General features: G+C 36.6%; 1 long non-coding RNA gene across 3 annotated transcripts; it reads right to left on the bottom strand.

Moving 5' to 3' along the window:
• On the bottom strand, nt 1-24,100 carry LOC135969531 (uncharacterized). Of its 3 annotated transcripts, XR_010584792.1 has the most exons (6): nt 23,723-24,100; nt 5,801-5,942; nt 1,414-1,500; nt 915-970; nt 567-659; nt 28-94 (listed from the first exon to the last, which is right to left on the bottom strand). It is a non-coding gene; the product is annotated as an uncharacterized lncRNA (long non-coding RNA). The 3 variants fall into 3 exon arrangements; XR_010584791.2 differs by lacking the exon at nt 567-659 and having other exon boundaries at nt 1-94; nt 23,723-24,096; XR_012431828.1 differs by lacking the exons at nt 567-659; nt 915-970 and having other exon boundaries at nt 26-94; nt 23,723-24,098.
• Nucleotides 24,101-25,885: the final 1,785 nt, after the last annotated feature.

The following is a 25,885-nucleotide window of genomic DNA, read 5'->3' as shown; positions in this document are numbered from 1 at the left end:
CGTTTCTTTTTTCTTCTTCGTCTTCATCTTCTTCTTTTTTTTTTTTTTTTTTTTTTCTGAGGTAGGGACTCCACTTAACTCCTCCTTGTTAGGGCTATAAGGAAGGAAGGAAGGAAGGAATCTATTTTCAAATATTGCAATCAATAATTGTGATCATGAAAAATTATTGTCTTTTCTTTTACCAAGATGTAACTTTTAGGATAGACAATATATGTAAAAAAAAAAAAAAAAAAAAAAGAAAGAAAAGAAAAGAAAAGAAAGAAAAAAGAAAGAAAGAAAAAAGAAAGAAATAAACAAGAATATGTGCTTTATCCAGTTCAAGGTCCTTAAAATTTATATGAATTTTTGCCAAGGTATCTACCTTGCAAAATTTTTTGTGAATGAATTTATTTAGAGAAATAAAAGATTGTGGGCTGGGAGCAGTGGCTCACACCTGTGATCCCAGCACTTTGGGAGGGTAAGGTGGGAGGATCACAAGGTAAAGAGATTAAGAACATCCTGGCCAACATGGTGAAACCCCGTATCTACTAAAAATACAAAAATTGGCTGGGCGTGGTGGCGCTCACCTGTAGTCTCAGCTACTCAAGAGACTGAGGCAGCAGAATCACCTGAACCCAGGAGGCGGTGGTTGCAGTGAACGGAGGTCATTCCACTTCTCTCTAGTTTGGCAACAGAGTGAGACTCAGCCTCGAAAAAAAAAAAAAAAAGAAAAGAAAAGAAAAAAAGATTTTGGTGGTATAATATTAGGTTCTCTAGAAAGAATGTTCCCTGAGCTTCTGCCTCATTTTTCAGTATTTCAAGTACCAATCTCAGCAGAAGCACTAAGTTGAATTTAGAATCCTATAAATTTTGTCAAATAACAACAAAGGGATATATGATCACCCAGTTAATGATCACATGCTCTACTGAGTTACCGTCTGAATTGAAGTGAGTCAGGTAGGATGTGTTTCACTGAATCATAGTGGTGTTTCTAAAAAGAAAAAAAAAAAAACTTTTCCAAAGTTATAATACACAAGAACATGAAAACAAACTTCCTGAGCTACAATTCAGGAATTAAATCACATAGTTACAGAATATCATTACAAATTTCATAGCAAAAAAGGTTTTATTAATATCCTTAAATTCACTGATTAAACCTATTTCTTTTTTTTCTGCAATTTATGTAAATTGTGTAGGTTTGCTTGTTTTAAGATGAAATGTATCAAGCTGGGATTTGCAAACTTCTTTCAGTTTCATATTTCTGCCCAATTGTTATAAATGTGCTTATATTTTTCCAACCACTGAAACTTATTTATAATGCCATTCATTATGTGTTAGAAACTATCTAACTCATGCTTAAATGTCTAAAATGGAAATTGCATTCAGAGACACAAGACAGATTTATTTATTTATTTATTTATTTATTTATCTTACCAAGCTAAGAAAACCCAACAACCAATATTTTCTGATTCATCCTGGAAACTCAATGTGTCAGATATCAGGGTAGTTTTCTTTTTCCATCTGCAAATAAATAATAGGAATCACAGTCACTCCTTGCTGTAATGACTGCATTGTCGACTTCATCAGTTATTTAGAAAGCTAGGGAGAAAACCAGCGACAGCTGTAAAAGGGCCTGGAATTGTTTGGAGGAGACCTTACATGCTATAGTTTCAGGATAAAGGCGGAATTATAAATGAACTTGGGAAACTTTGCAAGGTACTAACTGTAAGTCCCATGCTGTGCAGTCTGCCTGTGCAAAGGAAAATCCCCTTTGAAGAGATTAGCGGAGGTGGTTTGTATGTGATCACAGCAGCTGAGATGATGTGTGACTTTTGCCTAGCTTAAAGTGGATTAGCAAGACTTAAAAGACGGAAAATTGTTTTGTGTGAAGCTCACCATGCTTTTGGAAACATAAATGAAATCACAGTCCTATGAACTTAGAGATGATTTCTATTAGTTCAACATGGTGAAAATCCCCTTCTAAAAGATTAAACAAAAAAGGATTGTGGCTTGCCAATATTCACATCGGCTGATGATTGTTACACATTTGAAAACAATTTCTTAGAATTTCTTTTTAATTCATCCACAAAGATGTCACTTTAAGTGTCTGAGTGACAATGTGGTAAAATAGAACACTGGGTAAGAAATAGAAACAATGAAATTCGGTTCCCAAGTCAGCCACTGACTATCTGGGTCACTTTAGATAAAACACTTAACCTTTCTTAGAGTTTGTATTATCATCTATAAAATGAAAGAATATACACCACACAGCCCTTATAATTTTGCAGAGTAAATCCAATTACAGTGTGTATTTAAGGGAGCTTTAAAAGCAATGAAATATTAAGTTTTAGTTATTATTATTCACATCTTTGGTTGTAACTATGGATCCTTTCTATTAATATCACATAATAAACAAATCAATGTCTGATTTCTCTGAAAGCCCTCTTTTTCTATAATAAAAAGTGAAGGAATAAAGATGAGTTCTATAAGACAGATCATTGGGGTGATTGAATGTCATTGCCTTCCCTCTCTTCCACCAGCAAAATTTATCATACCATCTCACCAAATAATTTAGGTTGCTTTTGTAAGCCAACAGATCTTGCTTCATTTTTCACAAATATATGAAAGTAAAAGCTATACCACATGTTTAATAGTGACCCTTGGAGTATATATCTCTTCACAAGAAACCAGCAGTATTGTAAAAAGGCAAGAGAGTCCACAAAGGAATATTTGTCTTTCTTAACTTCTGTCTGGGCCGCCAGTGTCCAGCATTTAGTGCTTTCTTCTCTGTCAATCTTACGAAGAGGAAGACGCTTTTCAACAAACTATCAAAGTCATTAAGATTATAAATACGAGTCAACCCTCTGTTTTTATGTCCTCTTTTTCTCCATTGACTTTTGGCAGGTGCTTAGAGAAAGAAATATTTCGGAGCCCTGACATTTCAGTGAAAAACAAAGAGGCCTATTGACCAATTTCTGGGGCACACTGTCTTTGGTAAAAGGTTAATCTTCTCAGCTTTTAGAATTTGGAAGTCCCAGTAAGCAGCACCTGGTCTGTTCTGCGATCACTTTACCAACTGCGAAGCTCTAAAATAGGAGAATCTTCAATTTAAAACAAAATTTACAAAAAAAAAAAAAAAAGAAAAGAAAAACGAAATGCATTACAAAGGAAGTTTAATGAATAAAACAGAATACAGCAAATAATAGAGAAAGTGGCACATCACTCAATCACTGACATTCTTCTAAAATTATAAACTTTTTAACCTGATACAGATTTTTACTTGATACATCTATACCAGTTACAAAGTAGAAATTATTAAGAATTCATATATTTAAAATGGAGAAATGATTATCTTGAAGTATGGCATAAAATTTAAGTAGGAAAATAATACCCACCACATTTCTCCTTTTCATTCACTGTCTCAGTTGATCATTTAATCCCAATAAATTTGTGCCCATATTTTCTGACAGAACAAATATTTAGGGAGATTAAGTAACAGCTGAAATTTGACTCCCAGAAGTCTGAATCCAAAGCCTAATCAGAATCTCATAGACTACATTGTGGTGAAACACACATATTGTGCATTTTTAGCAGTCAAGAAATAGCTTCTGATTTTCATTAAAATTATAAACATATTTACAACATGGAAAATGCAATAACATAGGATCATAATTTTTAAAATCACAATATTGGGATAAACAAATGGTCAATGGTATTTCTGAAATATTATAGTGCATTTTACTATTGGTCAAGCCTTTGTTGACTGTTTCTGTCTAGTTCTGGACTTAAAGTCAATCTAGAATTATTGGATAACTATTAAAAATCCAACAACTTCAATGAAGAAAGTCATAATAATCTGAAAGATGAAGCTTTTGTAGTGGGTATTTGAACAAAGTCCAGCAGTTCAAACGATATCTATTACTAGGCAAAACATCCACTGGGCTAATGTGAATCAGGCCCAAGACCTTGTCAAGCTGACGAGAAAGCCCCAATGTCTCCTTTTTAAAAGACTTGCACTTGAGAGTATAGAAGTCTGTTAATTGTGACTACATGATTCCAACAATGACTTAGCAGATTTGAAAAATAAAAAGAGGGCCGGGCACAGTGGCTCACGCCTGTAATCCCAGCACTTTGGGAGGCCGAGACCGGCAGATTACGAGGTCAGCAGATCGAGACCATCCTGGCTAACACGGTGAAACCCCGTCTCTACTAAAAATACAAAAAATTAGCTGGACATGGTGGCGGGCGCCTGTAGTCCCAGCTACTCGGGAGGCTGAGGCAGGAGAATGGCGTGAACCCGGGAGGCCTCGGTGAGTGGAGATCTCGCCACTGCACTCCAGCCTGGGCGAATAGAAAGAAACGAGGAGTGACGGTTAATACTGAGTGTCAACTTGATTGAATTGAAGGATACAAAGTATCGATCCTGGGTGTGTCTGTGAGGGTGCTGCCAAAGGAGATTAACATTTGAGTCAGTGGGCTGGGACAGGAAGACCCACCCTTAATCTGGCGGGGGCGGGGAGGGGGAGAGCGGGACATAATCTAATCAGCTGCCAGCGCAGCTTGAATACAAGCAGGTAGGAAAACGTGAGAAGAGAGACTGCCCTAACTTCCCAGGCTACATCTTCCTCCTGTGCTGGATGCTTCCTGCCCTTGAACATCAGACTTCAAGTTCTTCAGTTTTGGAAATTGAACTGGCTCCCCTTCCTCCTCAGTCTGAAGATGGCCTATTGTGGGACCTTGTGATCCTCGTGCTGATACTTAATAAACTCATATATGTGTGTATGTGTGTATATATATAATTCATATATGTTATTCATATGACATATATGAATATATATGAATAATATATATGAATTATATATTATGGAAATATATATGAATATATATATATTTCCATAATTCCATTAGTTCTTTCCCTCTAGAGAACCTTGACTAATACACCAGGTAACAATGATATCCTCACGGCACTTGGTTCCAGCCATGCCTGACAGACCTATTGCTAGGATTTTGAGTTAGATTAGTCAAACAAATTTGCTTTCATGTCTGGGATAGTCTTCATTGTGAGAGGACTCTGAAGTTTTTTAATCCATGAAGATTACATTTTAAAATTTCCTATTAGTAAGAAATTTCAAAAATAGAACAGATACATGTAATAAATTGCTATTGTAAATGTCTAAAATAAATAAATTTGCTCTAGTGGGCAAATCTAAGATGACTTGCTATCACGTTACTTTGTAACCTGGTAGGAAAAGCTTAGCACATAATATATTGTCATGAGAACAGAAGGAAAAGAATATACAAAAATACTGTTTGAAAGAAAACCAATGGGTGACAGGAAGAAATAGATTAACAGTGATTATGCTGGTATTTTCCACATTGTAAAAATAAACACCTTTTCATCTTTGTAGTTTAAGAGAATAGAACACCAAAAAATACAAGAAGTAAATAATAGCTGCCACAATATTAAAATGTCCAATCAAAATGATTTGTGCTAATTTAATATTATGCTAAAATATTCTAATATAATCAACCTTTAGGCTAGCTCCAGATGGAGAGAACAGAATTGATAACACTGTAAGATGCTTTGTGCTCTGCTTTCAAGTATCTCACTCAGTAGGTATGAGATCTCAAAATAACATCATTGAGGACAGAGGCTGCTGGTCAGCAGATTTTAGAGTAAGATTATTGGATACAGGTTATATCCCAAGCCATTGTGGTCAGGATACATTGCAGACTAAATCTGACTAGGGGGAAATAAAAGGAGTTTTTTCATAGATAATAATAAAAAGTTCCTAAATTAGAATTTCCTAAATATACTCACCCCAAATAGTACTCATCTCATATTGCTGCATTCATCCACAGCATGCATTTTGGAATTTTACATGTGTCTTCTAGGTCTCATCCTGTCATTTGATATTCCACTGATGTACTGGCAAACCTCAAAAACCTCAAACTCTTGAGAGCTGTATACCAGAAGAAAATAACAATTATCCTTTGTTCTTCCCACTCAGTTAAAACCGTTATTTAACAACTAAAATGCAGACCAAATTTCTGAAATCACATTCAATAAACAACAATAATTGAATTCAATTAGTTGGGGAAAAAGAGAAATAATTAAAAGCAAAGCAAAACAAAACAAAAAAACAGTCTTATCCAAATGGACATCCAAAGCCATCCTATCTTAAGAGAAAGGGTTTTTGCACTCTCAGAAATAACTTCTAATTATCAGCAATACCATGTAATAATAACAATAGTTTTTTTTATAGGGCTTGGATTACTACAGGGCACCATTTTTAACACTTTTGTATATGGTCATTCATTAAATCCTCACAATAACTCTTTGAGTTAAGTACCAATATTACTCCCAGTTTAGAAAAGAGGAAACCAATTTAAAGACAGGTTATGTAACTTGTCAATGGTCACACAGCTAAACCCAGGGTTCGATAGCTATACAACTTGACCATTACTCCGAAGTACTGACAGTCATGCAGTGGCTATTCTGAGAACTGCTAATAGAACCCACGTGGTTAATTCTGGCTCATTCTCTGTAGTACACACCTTAATGATACTGACTATCCAATTCAGGCTTATAACTGTTTCAAAAAAAAAAAAAAAACTAACCAAAATAACCAAAATAAAACTTAGAAGCTAATGTGCCATACCATACATTGAGTGCTATAAAGTTAATTAAAATTAATATGTGAAACATCATTTATAAGCAAAGATTTTTATTTTTTTCCTCATTAGCACTAGCCCCATTGAGCTTCTGAATATATCTCATTGTTATTGAAAATTGCAGCCCATATCTATTTATGCAATCATTTTATCTGTTGAAACAAAAAGATACATTCTCCAAAAGAGTTCATATTCAAAGTAGATTGAATATGATGGTTATGTAACATAAAGCCCTATGATATTTGAGTTGACCATAATTCTCCTGGTTAAATCCTACCATAATATCTATCTATCTATCTATCTATCTATCTATCTATCTATCATCTATATAATTTACATTACAGTCATGTATCCCATAAAAACATTTCGCTCAAGAACAGACCGAATATACAACGGTAGTGCTATTAAAAAAAAAAAAATGGAGCTGAAAAATTCGTATCCCCTGGTGACATCTTAGCCATCCTAACATCATAGTGCAGTGAATTACTCGCGCATTTTTAGTTATACAGGCATATGCAAACCTACTGCATTGCTGATATGAAAGTATGGCACATACAATTATGTACATTATCTAATACTTAATAATGATGGTAAATGATGATGTTAGTGTTTGCACATTTACTATACTGTAGTTTTTATTGTTATTAGGAGTACATTCTTTCTGCGAAAAAAATAAAAGTTAACTGTAAAACAGTCTCAGGCAGGTGCTTCAAGGGGTATTCCAGAGGAAGGCATTGTCATAGGAGATGACAGCCCCATGCATGATCTTGCCCCTGAGGACCTTCTAGTGGGACAAGAAGTGGAGGTGGAAGATGATAATATTGAAGATTCTGACCCTCTGCAGGCCTAGGCTAATGTATGTGTTTGTGACTTCGTTTTTGACAAAAAATTAAAAAAATAAAAAATAAAAAATAAACAAATAAAAACAGAAAAAGGCTTATCAAATAAGGTTAAAGAAAATACTTTCATATAGCGGTACAATATTTGTGTTTTAAGCTAAGTGTTATGACAAGAGTAAACTTAAAAATATTTAAAAGTTTATAAAGTAAAAAAAGTTGCAGTAACCTAAGGTTAATTTATTATTGAAGAAAGAATTTTTAATAAATTTGGTGTAGCCTAAGTATACTGCCTTTATAAAATCTAGAGCAGTCTTCAGTAATCTCTTAGCTTTTCATGTTCACTCACCATTTACTCACTGCCTCACCCAGAGTATCTTCCAGTCCTGAAAACTCCATTCACAGTAAATGCCCTGTGCAGGTATACTATTTTTCATATTTTATACTGTATATTTACCATACATTTTTCTATGTTTAGATAAGTTTTGGCACACAAATACATATCATTGTGTTACAATTGCCTACAGTATTCAGTACAATAACATCTTCTCTAGGGTTGTATCCTAGAAGTAATAGGCTATACCGTATAGCCTAGGTGTGCAGTAGGCTATACCATGTAGGTTTGTGTAGAGACACCCTGTGATCACAAAATGACAAAATCACCTAAAGATGCATTGCTCAGAACATATCCCCATTGTTAAGCAACATATGACTATACATATATCTATATTTTTAATGTATGCAAAGGAAAATTGAATTCCAAACAAAAGATTCACTTTTTGAATGATGTATAAGAGTAAGCTGATAAATGATTTGTGAACATCATTTCAGTGTATTATGATTGAAACTGGTCCTTCCCTTTTGTAGGCATTGCATCATTCCCTACTTGCATATTTAATTAGCAGGTATAATAATTTTGTCCCAGTAATTTGTGCCTTTGTGTGAAAAATGTTTTCCCTCTTTCATTCAACCAGCATTCAAGTGTCTCCTGAGTATTGGGTCCTCACCTAGAGGCTGGTGATACAACTATGAACATGACATGCACAAAGAGACAATCAAAAGACATACAGGAGAGTAATCCCAACAAATAAAGATTGTGGTAAATATTATGAAGGTGTTCTAGGTTGAAGAATGTCCACCCAAAAATTCATGTCCACCCAGAACCTGGGATATTAACCTATTTAAAATTAGTTCCTTTGCATCTAATCAAGTTGCACTTAATTCAAACATCCTGAATAAGGGTAGGTCCCAAATCCAGTGTAACTCTTGGCCTTATAAGAAAGGGGACATTCCAACACAGAGACACTTCACACACAGTAAAGAACGCTGAGCAAAAACGGGTACAGATCTAAGTGATGTGTCTACCAGCCAATTAAAGTCAAGGGTTACTGACAATCACTGACCACCAGGAGCTAGGAAGAGATAAAGACGGCTCCTCCCCTGGAGCTCTCAGAACATAACCTTGCCAACATCCTGATCTCAGACTGCTAGGCTCCAGAACTGTGAAAAAATGAATTTCTGCTGCATAAGCCACCTATGTGTGGTAGTATTATGGCAGCCCTGGGACACTAATACAGATGAGTACAACAGAAGACAATTCAGGAGAGCAGTTAGCACAGGGTGGGGGGGTCAAAGAAAGCACATCTGAGAGGTGACTTGAGGGGAGATGTCGAGTGTGAATCAGCATTGTGAGGGGAAAAGGGTTCTAGGCATGGGAAATAGCAAAAACAAAAGTCCAGGGTCAAGAAAGAGCTCACACTTTAAGGAGAGAAGTAGGGTCTGGAGGAGACAGAGAACGAGAAAAAGACCAAGAGATAGAGATGCATAGGAAGAAGTAGAAGAGGTGGATAAGGGACTAAGAATAAGGACTAGCCTTGAGGGATATCCACCCCAGTGAGGAACAAAACCACATTATTAATAGCTACAATTCATGGAATGTACAGAGTTCAAAGAGAGGAAGCAATGATTTGCTTCTGTGCAACCAGTGAAAGATTTGCTGACAAAGTGCCATTTGTACTGGGTTTTAAACATACAAATGCAATTTGGGTATTATCTTAGGTCAGAGTCCCTAAAAGCAAAACCTGAGATGGGGACACTCAAACAAGGAATTCATTGAGGGAGTACACTCTAAAGAAAGGGAAAGACTAAGTCAGGATGTGGTTTCAAGTGATGTCTAGCCTGTTTGATCCCAAAGGAAAGAGGGAGTGCAAATTGCACAGTGAACTCTCTTGCCTTTGAGGCAAAGTAGCTGGGCTTTTTTATCCTCTGTGCCAGTTAGTCACTGGCTCTGGGTGAATTGTGCAGCTGGGTTGATGATGGAGGAACCTCACTTCCCCAAGAAGCAGTTTCCATTGCTCAAGGATAACCCTATGAATGAGAATGCAAACAGGAGCCTTTGGCAGGCACACCATTATGAGTGATCCCAGAGGGCTGGATAGGGGAAAAGGGCATCAGTTACCAATATAAAGATATAAGCTGGTCATAGGGATTAGAACTATTTCAGAACAAAAGAATCATAAGGGCAAAGCCTCTTCTCTTCAAATCCACTCCAGCTGACTAATCTTATAAAATGAATAAGGAAGGACAGGCTAGACCCTGACTGGGGTCTCTGTAGGTAGTCTCCACTAACTTTCCTCATCTCTGTCTCATGACTATTACATTCAGCTTCTACTAAACAATAACAGGAGGAAGAAAAGAGCTTGTATAGCTTCCCTCCTTACTGTAAGGTCTCAAAATGAGGTAAGTTGATAAGAATTTGTGTTATATAATTGAGAATAGACGTTGGTTCAAATAGCATGGTGATAATTTCCAGGCAAAATACCTACAATAAGAAAAAGGCAATTTAATGGCAGTCTTGTGCTAGGAACAGCAGAAGAGTTTCATCTCATGTGCCAGCTTTGTTCAAATGTCCAAGTCACTGTGTTAAAAAAGAGTCTGAGGCCCAAGAGGACCCACAGACCCTCTGAAGGAACTGGGTTACTCCTGCAGGACCCAGGGGACCACCCAAAACTGTGAGTACCCCAACTGCAGGTGTGAGAAACACACACTCCCACTGGAGAAGCTGAAGTTCTGTTTGTGGGAGACATTTCTGACTTTACCTGGAGCTGAGTCAATTTGGAGAACCGAGCAAAATCCAGGGGTAGAGGAAGCAGGAGAAAGGCCCTGGGGGCTCTCTGGGTCCCCTAACAGACCATTCCTGCCTGGCACCACAGGGATCCAATGGAAGAGGAGCGGGGGGTAAAACTACACAGGGACAGAGAAATCTCTAGATGAACTTTGTAACAATTTGAACGGGGTGAGAAACCTCCTGGCCAGAACATGGGGCAGGGTGCAAATCCTGTGTGCAAACTCCACAGGTGGGGGAAGAACCAGGGCCTTTTTTCCTCAGCTGGGAGGCAGATAGTGGGGGACAGGTTTTCAAGCCAATATTGCTCTCCGCCTGGAAACGGTCTGAGGGCTCTTACAGGGTACACAGTGGTAGTGAGACCGGCCGGTCGGTTTGTGTGGGTGCTGGGTGAGGTCTGTGACTGCCAGCTTTCTCCCACTTTTCCAGACAACCTGCATGACTCATCAGAGGCAGGAAAATCCTCCTAGGTGCACAACTCCAGTGACCTGGGAATCTCACCCCATCCCCCACAGCAGCCACAGTAAGACCCGCCCAAGGAGAGTCTGAGCTCAGACCACGTAGCCCTGCCCCCACCTGATAATCCTTCTCTACCCACCCTGGTACCTGAAGACAAAGGCCATATAATCTTGGCAGTTCTAGGGCCCCACCCACCACCAATTCCTCCCCATAATACCATAGCTGATGCTCTCTGGAAAGCACTACCTCCTGGCAGGAAGCAAAGCAGCACAAAAATAGAGCATTAAACCACCAAATCTAAGAGCACTCACAGAGTGCACCCCCACCACCCCCACCAGAACAAGCACTGGTATCCACAGCTAAGATACCCATAGACGGTTCACATCACAGGACTCTGTGCAGACAACCCCCAGTAACAGCCAGGAGCCGGAGAGACTCACTGGGTGGGTGGCTAGACCCAGAGGACAGACAACAATCACTGCAGTTTGGCTCACAGGAAGCCACATCCATAGGAAAAGGTGGAGAGTACTACATCAAGGGAACACCTTGTGGGAGAAAAGAATCTGAACAACGGCCTTCAGTACCAGACCTTCCCTCTGACAGGGGCTACCCAAATGAGAAGGAACCAGAAAACCAAATCTCATAATATGACAAAACAAGGCTCTTCAACACCGCCAAAAAATCACACTAGTTCACCAAGAATGGATCCAAACCAAGAAGAAATCCCAAAAAGAATTCAGAAGGTTAGTTATTAAGCTAATCAGGGAGCGACAAGAGAAAGGCGAAACCCAATGCAAGAAAATCCAAAATATGATACAAGAAGTGAAGGGAGAAATATTCAAGGAAGTAGATAGCTTAAAGAAAAAAAAATAAAAAAATCAGGAAACTTTGGACACAATTTTAGAAATAAGAAGTTAGAAGTAAGAAATTCAGAGCTCAAAGACAAGGTCTTCAAATTAACCCAATCCACCAAAGACAAAAAAAAGGAATAATAAAATATAAACAAAGCCTCCAAGAAGTTTGGGATTATGTTAAATGACCAAACCTAAGAATAATTGGGGTTCCCGAGGAAGAACAAAGTTCTAAAAGCTTGGAAAATATAATTGGGGGAATAAGCAAGGAAAACTTCACCACCCTTGCTAGAGACCTAGACATACAAATACAAGAAGCACAAAGAACACCTGGGAAATTAGATCATTTGCAGTTAGGAGTTAAAGACCAGCCTGGCCAACATTGTGAAACCCCGTGTCTACTAAAAATACAAAAATTAGCCAGGCATGGTGGTACATGCCTGTTACCCCAGCTACTTGGGAGGCTGAGGCAGGAGAATTGCTTGAACCCAGGAGGTGGAGGTTGTAGTGAACCAAGATCCCACCACTGCACTCCAGCCTGTGCAACAGACCAAGACTCCATCTCAAAAAGACAAAAAAAAAAAAAAAAACCATTTGCCTAGGCACATTGTCATTGGGTTATCCAATAAGACGAAGGAAAGAATCTTAAGAGCTGTGAGACAGAAGCACTAGGTAACCTATAAAGGAAAACCTATCAGATTAACAGCGGATTTCTCAGCAGAAACCCTACAAGCTAGAAGGGATTGAGGTCCTATCTTCAGCCTCCTCAAACAAAACAATTATCAGCCAAGAATTGTGTATCCAGTGAAACTAAGCATCATACATGAAGAAAAGATACAGTCTTTTTCAGACAAACAAATGCTGAGAGAATTTGTCTTTACCAAGCCACAACTACAAGAACTGCAAAAGGAGATCTAAATCTTGAAACAAATCCTTGAAACACATCAAAACAGGACCTTTTTAAAGCATAAATCACATGGGACCTATAAAACAAAAATCAAGTTAAAAAAATTACACAGGCAACAAAAATCACAATGAATGCAATTATACCTCACATTTTCAATACTAACATTGAATGTAAATGACCTAAATTCTCCACTTAAAAGATAGAGAATCACAGAATGGATAAGAACTCACCAATCAACTATCTGCTGTCTTCAGGAGACTCACCTACCAAATAAAGACTCACATAAAATTAAAGTAACAGGGTGGAAAAAGGCATTTCATGCAAATGGAAACCAAAAATGAGTAGGGTTAGTTTTTCTTATATCAGACAAAGCAAACTTTAAAGCAATAGCAGTCAAAAGAAACAAACAGGGACATTATGTAATGATGAAAGGCCTTGTCCAACAATAAAATATCGCAATTCTAAAGAAATATGCATCGACAACTGGAGCTCCCAAATTTATAAGACAATTATGAATAGACCTAAGAAATGAGATACACAGAAACACAATAATAGTGGGGGACTTCAATACTTCACTGAAAGCACTGGACAGATCGTCAAGACAGAAAGTCAACAAAGAAACAATGGATTTAAACTACACCTTGGGAGGCCGAGGTGGGCGGATCACGAGGTCAGGAGATTGAGACCATCCTGACTAATGCAGTGAAACCCCGTCTCTACTAAAAATACAAAAAATTAGCCAGGCGAGGTAGCAGGTGCCTGTAGTCCCAGCTACTGGGGAGGCTGAGGCAGGAAAATGGCATGAACCCAGGAGATGGAGCTTGCAGTGAGCCGAGATTGGGCCACTGCACTCCAGTCTGGGCGACAGAGCGAGATCCCATCTCAAAAAAAGAAAACAAACAAACAAACAAACAAAAACCTATGCCTTGGAACAAATGGACTTAACAGATATATACAGAACGTTTCATCCAACAACTACAGAATACACATTCTATTCAACAGCGCATGGAACTTTCTCCAAGATAGAGCACATGATAGGCCATAAAACAAGCCTCAATAAATTTAAGAAAATTTAAATTATTTCAAGCACTCCCTCAAACCACAGTAGAATAAAACTGGAAATCAACTCCAAAAGGAACCTTAAAAACCATGCAAATACATGGAAATTAAATAACCTGCTCCTGAATGAGCACTGGGTCAAAAATGAAATCCAGATAGAAATTTTTAATGTTTCTTTTTTTTTTTTTTTTTTTTTTTTGAGACAGAGTCTCGCTTAGTCGCCCAGGCTGGAGTGCAATGGCGCGATCTCGGCTCACTGCAAGCTCCGCCTCCCGGGTTCACGCCATTCTCCTGCCTCAGCCTCCCGAGTAGCTGGGACTACAGGCGCCCGCCGCCTCGCCCGGCTAATTTTTTTTGCATTTTTAGTAGAGACGGGGTTTCACCGTGTTAGCCAGGATGGTCTCGATCTCCTGACCTCGTGATCCGCCCGCCTCGGCCTCCCAAAGTGCTGGGATTACAGGCGTGAGCCACCGCGCCCGGCCTAGAAATTTTTAATGTTTCTAACTGAATGACAATAATGACACAACCTATCAAAACCTCTGTGATACAGCAAAGGCAGTGCTAAGAGGAAAGTTCATAACCCTAAATGCCTATATCAAGAAGACTGAAAGAGCACAGACTAATACTCTAAGGTCACACCTCAAGAGACTAGAGAAGCAAGAACAAACCAAACCCAAACCCAGCAGAAGAAAGGAAATAACCAAGATCAGAGCAGAATTAAATGAAATTGAAAAAAAAAATACAAAAGATAAATGAAACAAAAATCTGATTCTTCAAAAAGATAAATAAAATTAATAGACTGTTGGCCAGATTAACCAAGAAAAGAAGAGAGAAAATCCAAATAACTTCACTAAGAAATGAAACAGGACATATTACAACTGACACCACTGAAATGCAAAAGATCATTCAAGGCTACTATGAACACCTTTATGCACATAAACTAGAAAACCTAGAAGAGATGGATAAATTCCTGGAACAAAATACAACCCTCCTAGCTAAAATCAGGAAGAATGAGATACCCAGAACATCACATAAACAGAATTAAAAATTACATGATCATCTCAACAGATGCAGAAAAAGCATTTAACAAAATCCAGCAACCCTTTATGATTAAAACTCTCAGCAAAATCAGCATAAAAGGGACATACCTTAATGTAGTAAAAGCCATCTATGACAAACCCACAGCCAACATAATACAGAATGGGGAAAGTTGAAAGCATTCCCTCTGAGAACTGGAACAAGATAAGGATGGTCACTCTCACCACTCCTCTTCAACATAGTACTGGAAGGAAGTCCTAGCCAGAGCAATCAGACAAGAGAAATAAATAAAGAGCATCCAAATCGATAAAGAGGAAGTCAAATTGTTACTGTTTGCTGAAGATATAAGTGTTTACCTAAAAAACCCTAAGGACTCCTCCAGAAAACACCTAGAACTGATAAAATAATTCAACAACGTTTCCAGATACAAAGTTAATGTACACAAATCAGTAGCTATTCTATACACCAACAGTGGCCAAATGGAGAATCAAGTCAAGAACTCAACTCCTTTTATAATAGCTGCGAAAAAATAAAAATAAAATACTTAGGAATATACCTAACAAAGGAGTCAAAAGACCTCTACAAGGAAAACTGCAAAACACTGCCAAAAGAAATCATAGATGACATGAACAAAAGGAAAAACATCCCATGCAGATGGACGGGTAGAATCAACATTGTGAAAATGACCATACTGCTAAAAGCAATCTACAAATTCAATGCAATCCCCATCAAAATACCACCATTATTCTTCACAGAATTAGAAAAAACAATTCTAAAATTCATATGGAACCAGAAAAGGGCCTGCATAGCCAAAGCAAGACTAAGCAAAAATAACAAAGCTGGAGGCATCACACTACCTGATTTCAAACTGTACTATAAGACCATAGTCACCAAAACAGCATGGTACTGGTACAAAAATATGCACATAGACCAATGGAACAGAATAGAGAACCCAGAAATAAACACAAATACTTACAGCCAACAGATATTCCACAAAGCAAACACAACATAAGTGGAGAAAGAACACTCTATTCAACAAACGGTGCTGGGATAATTGGCTAGCCACATGCAGGAGAATGAAACTGGATCCTCATCTCTCACCTTATACAAAAATCAACTCAAGATGGATTAAAGACTTAAACCTAAGACCTGAAACTATAAAAATTCTAGAAGATAACATTGGAACAACCCTTCTAGACATTGGCTTAGGCAAGGATTTCATGACCAAGAACCAAAAAGCAAATGCAATAAAAACAATGATAAATAGCTGAGACCTAATTAAACTAAAGAGCTTTGGCACAGCAAAAGGAACAGTAAGCAGAGTAAACAGACAACCCCCAGAGTGGGAGAAAATCTTCACAATCTATACATCTGACAAAGGACTAGTATCCAGAATCTACAATTAACTCAAATCAGTAAGAAAAAAACAAACAATCCCATCAAAAAGTGGACTAAGGACATGAATAGACAATTCTTAAAAGAAGATATACAAATGGCCAACAAACATATGAAGAAATGCACAACATCACTAATGATCAGGCAAATTCAAATCAAAAACACAAAGCTATACCACCTCACTCCTGCAAGAATTGCCAAAATAAAAAAAAAAATAAAAGAACAGTAGAGGCTGGCATGGATGTGGTGGTCAGGGAACACTTCTCCACTGCTAGTGGGAATGTAAACTAGTACAGCCACTGTGGAAGACAGTGTGGAGATTCCTTAAAGAACTGGAAGTAGAACTACCATTTGATGCAGCAATCCCATTACTGGGTATCTACCCAGGGGAAAAGAAGTAATTATTTGAAAAAGATACTTGCACGCGCATGGTTATAGCAGCACAATTCACAACTGCAAAATCGTGGAACCAACCCAAATGCCCATCAATCAACGAGTGGATAGAGAATATATTTATATATGTATATATATACACACGCACACACACACACACAATGGAATATTGTCCAGCCATGAAAAGGAATGAATTAACAGCATTTGCAGTGATCTAGATGAGATTGGAGACTTTTATTGTCAGTGAAGTAACTCAGGAATGGAAAACCAAACATCATATGTTCTCACTGATAAGTGGGAGCTAAGCTATAAGGACACAAAGGCATAAGAACGATGCAATGGACTTTGGGGACTTGGGGGGAATACTAGGAAGGGAGTGAGGGATAGAAGACTACAAATATGATGCAGTGTATACTGCTCCAGTGATGGGTGCACCAAAATCTCACGAATCATCCCTAAAGAACTTACTCATGTAACCAAATACCACCTGTACCCCAATAAGTTATGGAAAAATAAAAAAGAAACAATGCAAAAAAAAAAAAAAGAATAAAAAATGACTGCCACCTACAAAAAACAGAATGCAAGAAAAAGTCAAGGCAGGGCACGCGGTTCCCTTGTTTTATGTCTGTCTTGAGACACAGATGATTGATTAGTCATCCCATCCTTAGGAAGTGCAATATTTGTCCCACTTTTCTATTAACAAATCGTTGCAGCCCTTACTTTGTTCACTTAGCTCATGGTCATTGGTATTTATTTACCATCAAGCAGACATCATCAATTTCAGGGTAAGTGAGTTGCAAAAAACTAAACTTAACTTTACTGAAATATTTTGCCAAGGTGAAAATCTGAGTGAGTAACATTGTTCTTGATATCCAACCAAGTCTGAAATATAATGGAATAAAAATAAAGCTATTGTGTTAAAGTTTTTATCTTCTACATTTACCAGTGTAATCAAGGAAATATTAAAATAGTTTTAGAAGAATATAAATCATATATTATAATTTCATATATATATATAATTTCACATATATATATACATCGAGAGAGAGAGAGAGAGGTTTATTTAAAACAATACCAGAGGGCTGGGGCGCAGTGGCTCACGCCTGTAATCCCAGAGCTTTGGTAGGCCCAGGCAGCTGAATCACTTGAAGTTAGGAGTTTGAGACAGACTGGTCAACATGGTGAAACTCCGTCTCTAATACAAATACAAAAGTTAGCCAGGCATATTGATGTGCGCCTGTAATCCCAGTTACTTGGGAGGCTGAGACACGAGAATTGCTTAAACCTGGGGAGGCAGAGGTTGCGGTGAGCTGAGATCATGCCACTGCACTCCAGGCTGGGAAATAGAGCGAGACCCTGCCTCAATAATAGTAATAATAATAATAATAATAATAATAATAATACCAGAAAACCTGGGACCCAAGGAAATATATACAGGAAAGAATAGCAATAATTGAATGATAGGGCTAGTTCTCAGAGGTAATGACAGAAACATGTTGATTCTTAGCATGATTACTGGTTGTTCATTAAACCCAAGGGGACTTCTGGGTTTAGATCAACAGAAAACTGGAGGACAGCATAATTGGGAGATTAGCTTCTTAAAGCCACATTAATTGTTATTGCCTTCAATGACTCTAGGGCATTTTCTGTAACTACTTCAGCTCATGTGATTTTTTTCCTTTTTCCATTTACTGGGAGGAAACTTTCAGCACATAGCCAACTACTGTTATTTTTGCATTAATATCAGCAGTTATCATTGTGCTGTAACTGTTAGCAGTTTTCAACTTCTAATAAATAATTTATATATTTCCTAATATAAGCAGTTACAAAGCACTTCTACAGTTAAAATCTTACCAGATTATTTTTGTTTATTTTAGGATGTTCTCCAGGATAAGAAAAATGATTGATTGTAGTGTTAGTGGTAACACATTTTTTTTGCTATTGCTAACTCATCAAGTTTTATCAGCACCATGTATGTCTTCTTATGCTTGTACTCAGACATTTCAAAATCACTTGTGGATTATATGAATATATTAAGATAATTTAAATTTCAAGATAGTTTGCTTTCATTGTAAAAATTATTGAAGATTAATAATTTTATATATTTCAAACATTTTGTTATAAAAGCTAATCAATGGGAGTGACCAAAATTTATTTGAGAACATTTGTAAACATACAGTACTTGCTATGAAAACTTGGCTATTAATTCTATAACAGGCTACACTAATATGGAAATTTGGTAAATTACATTCACTCACTCTTCAAATATATAGCTGTAAATTATTTTCTCATTTTTTTAATAAAATGTAGTACATTAGCTAGATAAATACTATTTTTCATTTTGAGAGAAATAGTGGTTATTTTATTGCTTTGCCCATATCCTTAAAGAACTTTTCAAGCCCTAGCTGTTGTACTTTGACTGAATTTACTTGTACTGACTGGGCTAAGAAATTACATTAGTTTAATTCCCTAAATTCATGTGTAGTCTAATTATGTAAGCATTTATAATGTAAAGGCCTATCACTCAGACAATACTGTAAAGCCTGTAATAAGTATCATTATTCAAACTTTTTCATTTAAGTTCTTATATATAAATTAATATCAAAATATTAATGAGTTTATTTGGCATCTTTATGGAGAGGCAGAATAACAGTTAAGATATGAGATCTAGAGCTTTCAATTTCAGTTCAGATCCTTGCTCCACCATTTATTAATTCTGTTACCTTCCTTACATTATTGAAGCTCTCTACTTTAGCACCTTCATTTACAAGAGGATGAAAATAAGAGTACCTTGTATACATGGTTGTCATGGAGATTAAAGGAGATATTGCATGGAAGGCATTTGGTCCAGTATCTGTCACATAATAAACGTTTGCTTAATGCTATCTATTATTACAGAATTTAGCCAATGTCTAACTATAGGACAAGAGAAGTGTATCTCAGTAGCTAACAGTCAGTGGAATGTATATAAGTCAATACATTCAAAATATAAATGATCATTTTCTAATAAAGGCATTATAACAAATTGAAGTGATTCAAAATTTAAATAATCTACTCTCTCAGAAACAGTAACTTTTCACTTTAAGTATCACAGACATACAGAAAAATGGACAAATTCATGTGTGTTCCATTCATTTTCTTTAACAGAGCAAATATCCCCATGTAGCCACAAAATAGACCCAGAAATAGAATTTTACCAACACCTCAGCAGGTCCTATTACCCACCTCTCATCATAGCCCCCTAAAATTCATCACTATTCTAACTCTTACTGTCATCAATCAGTTCTCCATACTTTTCAAATTTACGTAACTAGAAGCACACAGTATGTATCATTTTTCTTTCTGGCTTCTCTTGCTCAACATTATGTTTGCCACATCCATATACTTTGTTGCAATGTAGCAACAATTCATCCAATTTCATTGTGGGTGGTACTTCAATTGTATGAATACATCATGATTTATTTATTCATTGTGTTATTGATGCACAAAGATTGCTTTCTGAATTTATCTATTGCGATCATGCTTGCTTAAACATTCTTAAACATATCTTCTATGGGACATACATATGTACTTCTGTTCGGTTTTTACTTAGGAGTGGAATGCGTCAGAAAGTCTTAGGGAATTTCTTAGTCCGACTGGATATGCTGTATTTAGCTTGAGTAGGTACTTCCACAAGGAATATATTTTCATAGAAGTGAGACTTAGTTGTTCTCCATTTCACAGATGGAAAAGCAATGGTTTGTGTGGTAATGGATTTAGGAAGTACCAGCCGTGAATGTGGAGTGAAAGCAGAGTGAAAACTCACTATATACCAGCTACTGGGCTAGGTGCTGGGCACAAAATGGCAACAGGAAAGAGTCGTGACCTTGGCTTTTAGAGAGCACAAAATCTTGAACAGGAAACAAATGCAAAATAAAAATCCGGCTGATGAGTTCATAATTACAGAAGAGTTGAGTGCTCTGAGGAAAAGAAACATGAACCAAGAGCGCTATAACAATATCATATGTTTTTAACTAGGAATTCAAGGAAGTATTCCTTTAGGAAGTAAGTTAAAGCTGATATTCAAGGAATGAATAATAATTAAGCAGGAAAAAGCAGGGCAGAGGGCCTTCCAAATATAAGAAAGAGCATGTGCACAGAACCATGATGGCAATAAAAAGAATGGCTCCTATGGCAAGACCTGGAGGCAGGCAGGGGACAATGAACCTGCAAAGATAGGCAGCAATGAGGTCACAGTCATTGTCACTTTAGTCATTCATTGTTAACAATTTGGGATTGTTTCCCAAGACTGTAAAGTCATAGAAATATTTTGATTTGGTGATGGGGAAATGTATATAAAAGATCATGCTGACTGCTAAGTAGGGAATAAATTCGATAAAGGCCAGTGTGAATGCAGGGTACATAATACCAGAAGTTCTGAAAAGAGATGATACATTTTGGACAAAGGTGGTAACAGCAGGAATGATGTGAAGCTGAGTAATTACAGTGTTATGTAGTGAGTAAAATCAGTACTTGGTAATGGATTGGATGAGGGTTATGGTAATAAAGAATGTATCAAAGATGACCCTAGGTTTCTGATTGGCTCAACTAGATAGTAAGTAACTGGTTAATTCTGGGAATAAAATTATTCTAGCTGTTCATGTAGCTAAATCTAATGCAGTGCTTTTTTTAAACTACATTTAAATCCTGGAATTAAATCCAAGAGCAAATTAAACTGTTTTTTTTTTGTCACCTTTGGAAATGTGGATTCTCCTCCTGACGTGGCCCCAGATGCTGCCAACTTTCTCTCATTCCTGGCATCCATCTCAAGTCTTCAGTCTTTTTAAGACTGTATTCATTGTGTATTTCAGCATCAAACACATTTTCGGAGGTGTTTAAAGAAAACATCTGCTGTATGCGCATATGAAATAGACCAATGGTAATCACCCACTCACTATCTACTGATCGATTTGAATGTGATTGAGATATCATTATGAAATTCTTCTCATTTCATTTCCTATCATTACAGACACACTCTTTATGAATTTATTCTGGGTTTAGTTTATTATCATAAACCTAATGAAAACATTTCATCCATGGAACTGTCACAGAGATGTTGATATGTGTTTTGATTCAATAGAACAGTAGGTAAGAGATGCTTAACTGAATATATCTTCATGAGCAAAAATGTCTCTAAATCATACATCTACAATTTAGGTTTCATTTAGTACGCAACTTGTCATGTTTAAGCTGTGAGTGACTCATACTTTATATTGCTCTAGTCAGAAACTATATTTAAGGAAGTGTGTTTTTAAAAACTAGAATTTCTTGAGAAATGAAACTCTAAACATATATCTTTATTTCCTTCTACTTAACTCCATTTTTCCTTTTTAAACTAATTCTGCATATCACTACCAGGTTAATTTTCTTTCAAATACACTTTGCATCACATCATTGAGTTACTTGAAGGAAAACAATCCCTCCCTGTTACACATTGCATGAAACTGCTCCACATTTAAGGCCTTCTATGAACTTATCTCACCCTAAAAACACCACTTCATTACTTTCTGCTTCCCAGGAGATTGGCTCAATCAAATCTCTTAAGTCCCCTTTTCTTCCACAATGCCTGAAGTTTTGTGCATGCTCCTTTTCACTCCCACCAGCTCCTGAAAAAGCCATCATCTCTCCAAATACCATGACTCAAAGCCAAGATTAAATCTTCACCCCTCCATTAAATCTCCCAACAATGATGGTTCACTTCTTGTTACCTTGATTATACATACAATTAATGTTAGTTGGCTTAAGTAATTAACTTGTTTTCAGAGTAACATTTTGATCACTAATAGACATTCTATTATCTACTGAAAGAGATCCTTCTGTATATATTTATATGTCTATATCACAACGCTCTCTATAGAGGCTGTCAATAAACAGATGGTCAATTGATTAATTGACTAATTGATTAGAACACTGTGAGATGCTTACTAAACCTGATTCAGTAATTCGACTACATTATTGTTTTCAAAGATATAAGTACCCTAGGGAATAGAAAATATTTATGTTGTTTGATCTTTCCTTGTAATTTTGTCATGTAATATTGCAGCAATTGTAGAGAAAGCCAAAAATGAAAGCTAAAATGGAAGCCACTGAACCATTTGGAAATTCAAAGTCATTGAAAGAAAAGCTGTGACTAGTCTCCAATGTACTGCAACTGCGAAGCAGCATATGGCTGAACGTTTTCTCATGAAGTTTGCTCATTGAACTCGGTAACTGAATATAAGCACCACAAATGCACATCAAGATGTCATCCAATAATTATCACTAACAATTTTAGGACCATGGTGAACTGTAACTTTTCAAAACTGAATATGAATTCAAAATGTGTATATGTGAATATATGTTATATGCATCTTAAAGAGCGTTTACATATAATTTATGTTAAGATATTCATGAGATAGCAATCTATATAAATATATTCATTTATTAGTTCAATAATTATCTATTGAGCATCTGCTACATGATGAGAACTGTGCCAGTTGCTGGATGTTCAACAGTGAACAAGAAAGACATGAACCCTATCCTATGATAGAGCTTACAGTTTAGATGTGCTGAAAGATTAATAGTAACGGAATAAATACAAAAAGAATAAACTGGGATTATTTCATTTGTGGGAAATAAACAAGTGTCATTACAGAAAATGACAGGCAGAATCTGCTGAGATTCATCTCTGAGGAAATGAAGTTTAACCTGATCCCTGAGGGATAAGAAGGAAGCTGGCCATGCAAAGAGACCGATTCATTATTTTCTTTATTAAATATGTTAGTAGTAGTTACGGCGAGACATGAAACAAATATTTTATTTTCTGAGATCATAACCTGCTCTCGTGATTCCAAATCAAAGCCTCCTCAGCCAGATGATTCTGTGTTGTAAGCAGCCGATGATTACTTGTTGTTCATCATAGTAATTAAGTAAATATTAAGAAGGAATATCGTGGAAGATTATGAAAACAAGATGTAAATCTTTATACCTCATAATTCTTTTTCAACTCAAACCTCTGGTTCTTCTCCAGTCCTTTTCAATCCTGTATGACATGCATCTTCTTTTTTTCCAAATGGCCTAGTGATTTATCATACAAGCATAATTAATTAATCATATAATCATATTAATTAATCACATAAGCATAGGCATATAAGCATATGTCAGTGTAACACAAGCTATCAAATATAACTGGGCTAGAAGTGAAGGTGTTTGGATTCTGGATCCATCTTCATAATTCCATATCTGTTTGTCTCAAAACCTTCCTTCTTCAAAGAACTTAATTCCCTTCCTGATACCACGAGGGTCAAGATCCTCAGGCGTTTTCCATCCATGCTTCTGAAGACCCTTGGCTTTCACAGAATGCCTCAAGGACCATCCATCAGGGAAAGAGGAGAGGGAATGAGAGAGACGTTAGAGCAGGAGGAGCATTATGGCTTCCTCTTCTACTTCAATAAAGTAAATTCTGATAAGATGTATTTTATATTTTGGGGTGTGGAGTGAGGTTTAATTAAAAGCATGGATTCTGTGTCTAAAGAGACTTTACAAACCCTAAGACAAGTTGATCTGGTGAATCCATTCTCTTACAGCAGTTTAAGAATCCAGGTTCTTCAGAACTGAGATTAAAGTTATAGTCATTTTTTTAAGATGAAATAAATGAATGGGAAAAAATAACATCCAGATGTTCTAATATTATTGGGTTAACCTTTTTAATATATTGGACCCCTTTATCTGGAAAAGATGGGAACCTGAATACAGGCAAGTTTCAGTGCACAAATGAGTGCATATGCAAATCAAATTATGCTTCCTACTGTGTATTTTTGTACCACATACCAGCTACCTCCATAAAATGATTCTGTTTTCATCCTAGCTACCCTGGATGTCCCACAGATAAACACTGCCTTCAGTCACATTCTCACAGCATAGTATTCACCTGGTTGAACCTAAACAAAGATAGAGTTTCACATAGCCATTTCTATTCTTAAATTTTAAAGACTCACTCAAATTAAACATTTGATGATTTGTATGGCACTAAAGGCAGACAGAAATTATGATTCAAATTCAAAACGTTATGTTAGCTCATCAGTCCTTCCCAAAATATGTATGGTGTCTTATTCCTACAATGAGTGGAAACTGATAATCAAATGATGCACAGATTCCATGAAAATTAACTTTGTATGTGGTGCATAATAGCAGAAAAGAGATCATTGTAACTACTTCTGGTGACTAAATTTCTGTATAAAAGAGTAGCAACAATTTGGAAAGAGTCTATTCCATATAAGTGATTCACTTTAAGTAATGTTAAAAATATATACATAGTTCCAATAAAATCTTTGCAAAACAAGATATAATCAAGCTTTTGAAATAAAGCCAGTTTTATACAAAATATCTGCTATGATGAGTGTCTCATAACATTGAAAAGGAACAAGATAGAAAAGAAAATAGAAACTGTTTATCTTTAAAAATTAAATTACTGAAAACATTTTGCATCAATTTATTCCTTGAAAAATACAGAGAAAATATATTTTTCTCTCTACCTCAAATGATAAAGTGTTCATCTGGAAAAACAGAAATGTTTTCATATTCCATATGAGCCCTTAAGAAACATCCTTTCTTCAAATAAAAATTTTCCCAGGTGGCTTTATTTAAGTTTAGAATAGTGTACCTGGATACTTAAAAAAAAAAATTTAAATCAAATTACTGTCTACACCAACAAGTTCTAATATTTCCCCTTATATCTGTATCCTACTTTCAGTGTTTTCATGAAAAGTTTCACCTTAAATCAAATTTCTAATAATCAATCACACTTTAAATGCAGCAGAAGAATTTGTTGTTTAAAGGATTCTCCCAGAGTGATCTGCAGAACTAATCATCCTTGGAGGTAAAGTATAATTTGTAACTGCTTTCAGTATTATATACATATATATCTGTCTTTATATTTAACAAATCTGCTTACAGTAGGGAATACTTGGACAAAGCAAATGTTCAAATGTCTTTCAAGTGTTTTTCAATGTTATCTAGAAAGACTTTGTCGGTTAAAACTGTAAGAGGGTTAATCATCCCTACGGGTGCCAACACTCCACAAAACTGTCCAAAGGTATCTGTTGCCAGTGCCGCCCAGCCAAAGCCCACCAGGAACTCTAACCACTTAGCC

The sequence above is a fragment of the Macaca fascicularis genome, chromosome 2, assembly GCF_037993035.2.
Source record: "Macaca fascicularis isolate 582-1 chromosome 2, T2T-MFA8v1.1".
In the NCBI taxonomy this organism is placed as follows: Eukaryota; Metazoa; Chordata; class Mammalia; order Primates; family Cercopithecidae; genus Macaca; species Macaca fascicularis.
The sequence above is the reverse complement of the archived record's forward strand: the minus strand, read 5'-3'. Positions and strand labels throughout refer to the sequence as shown.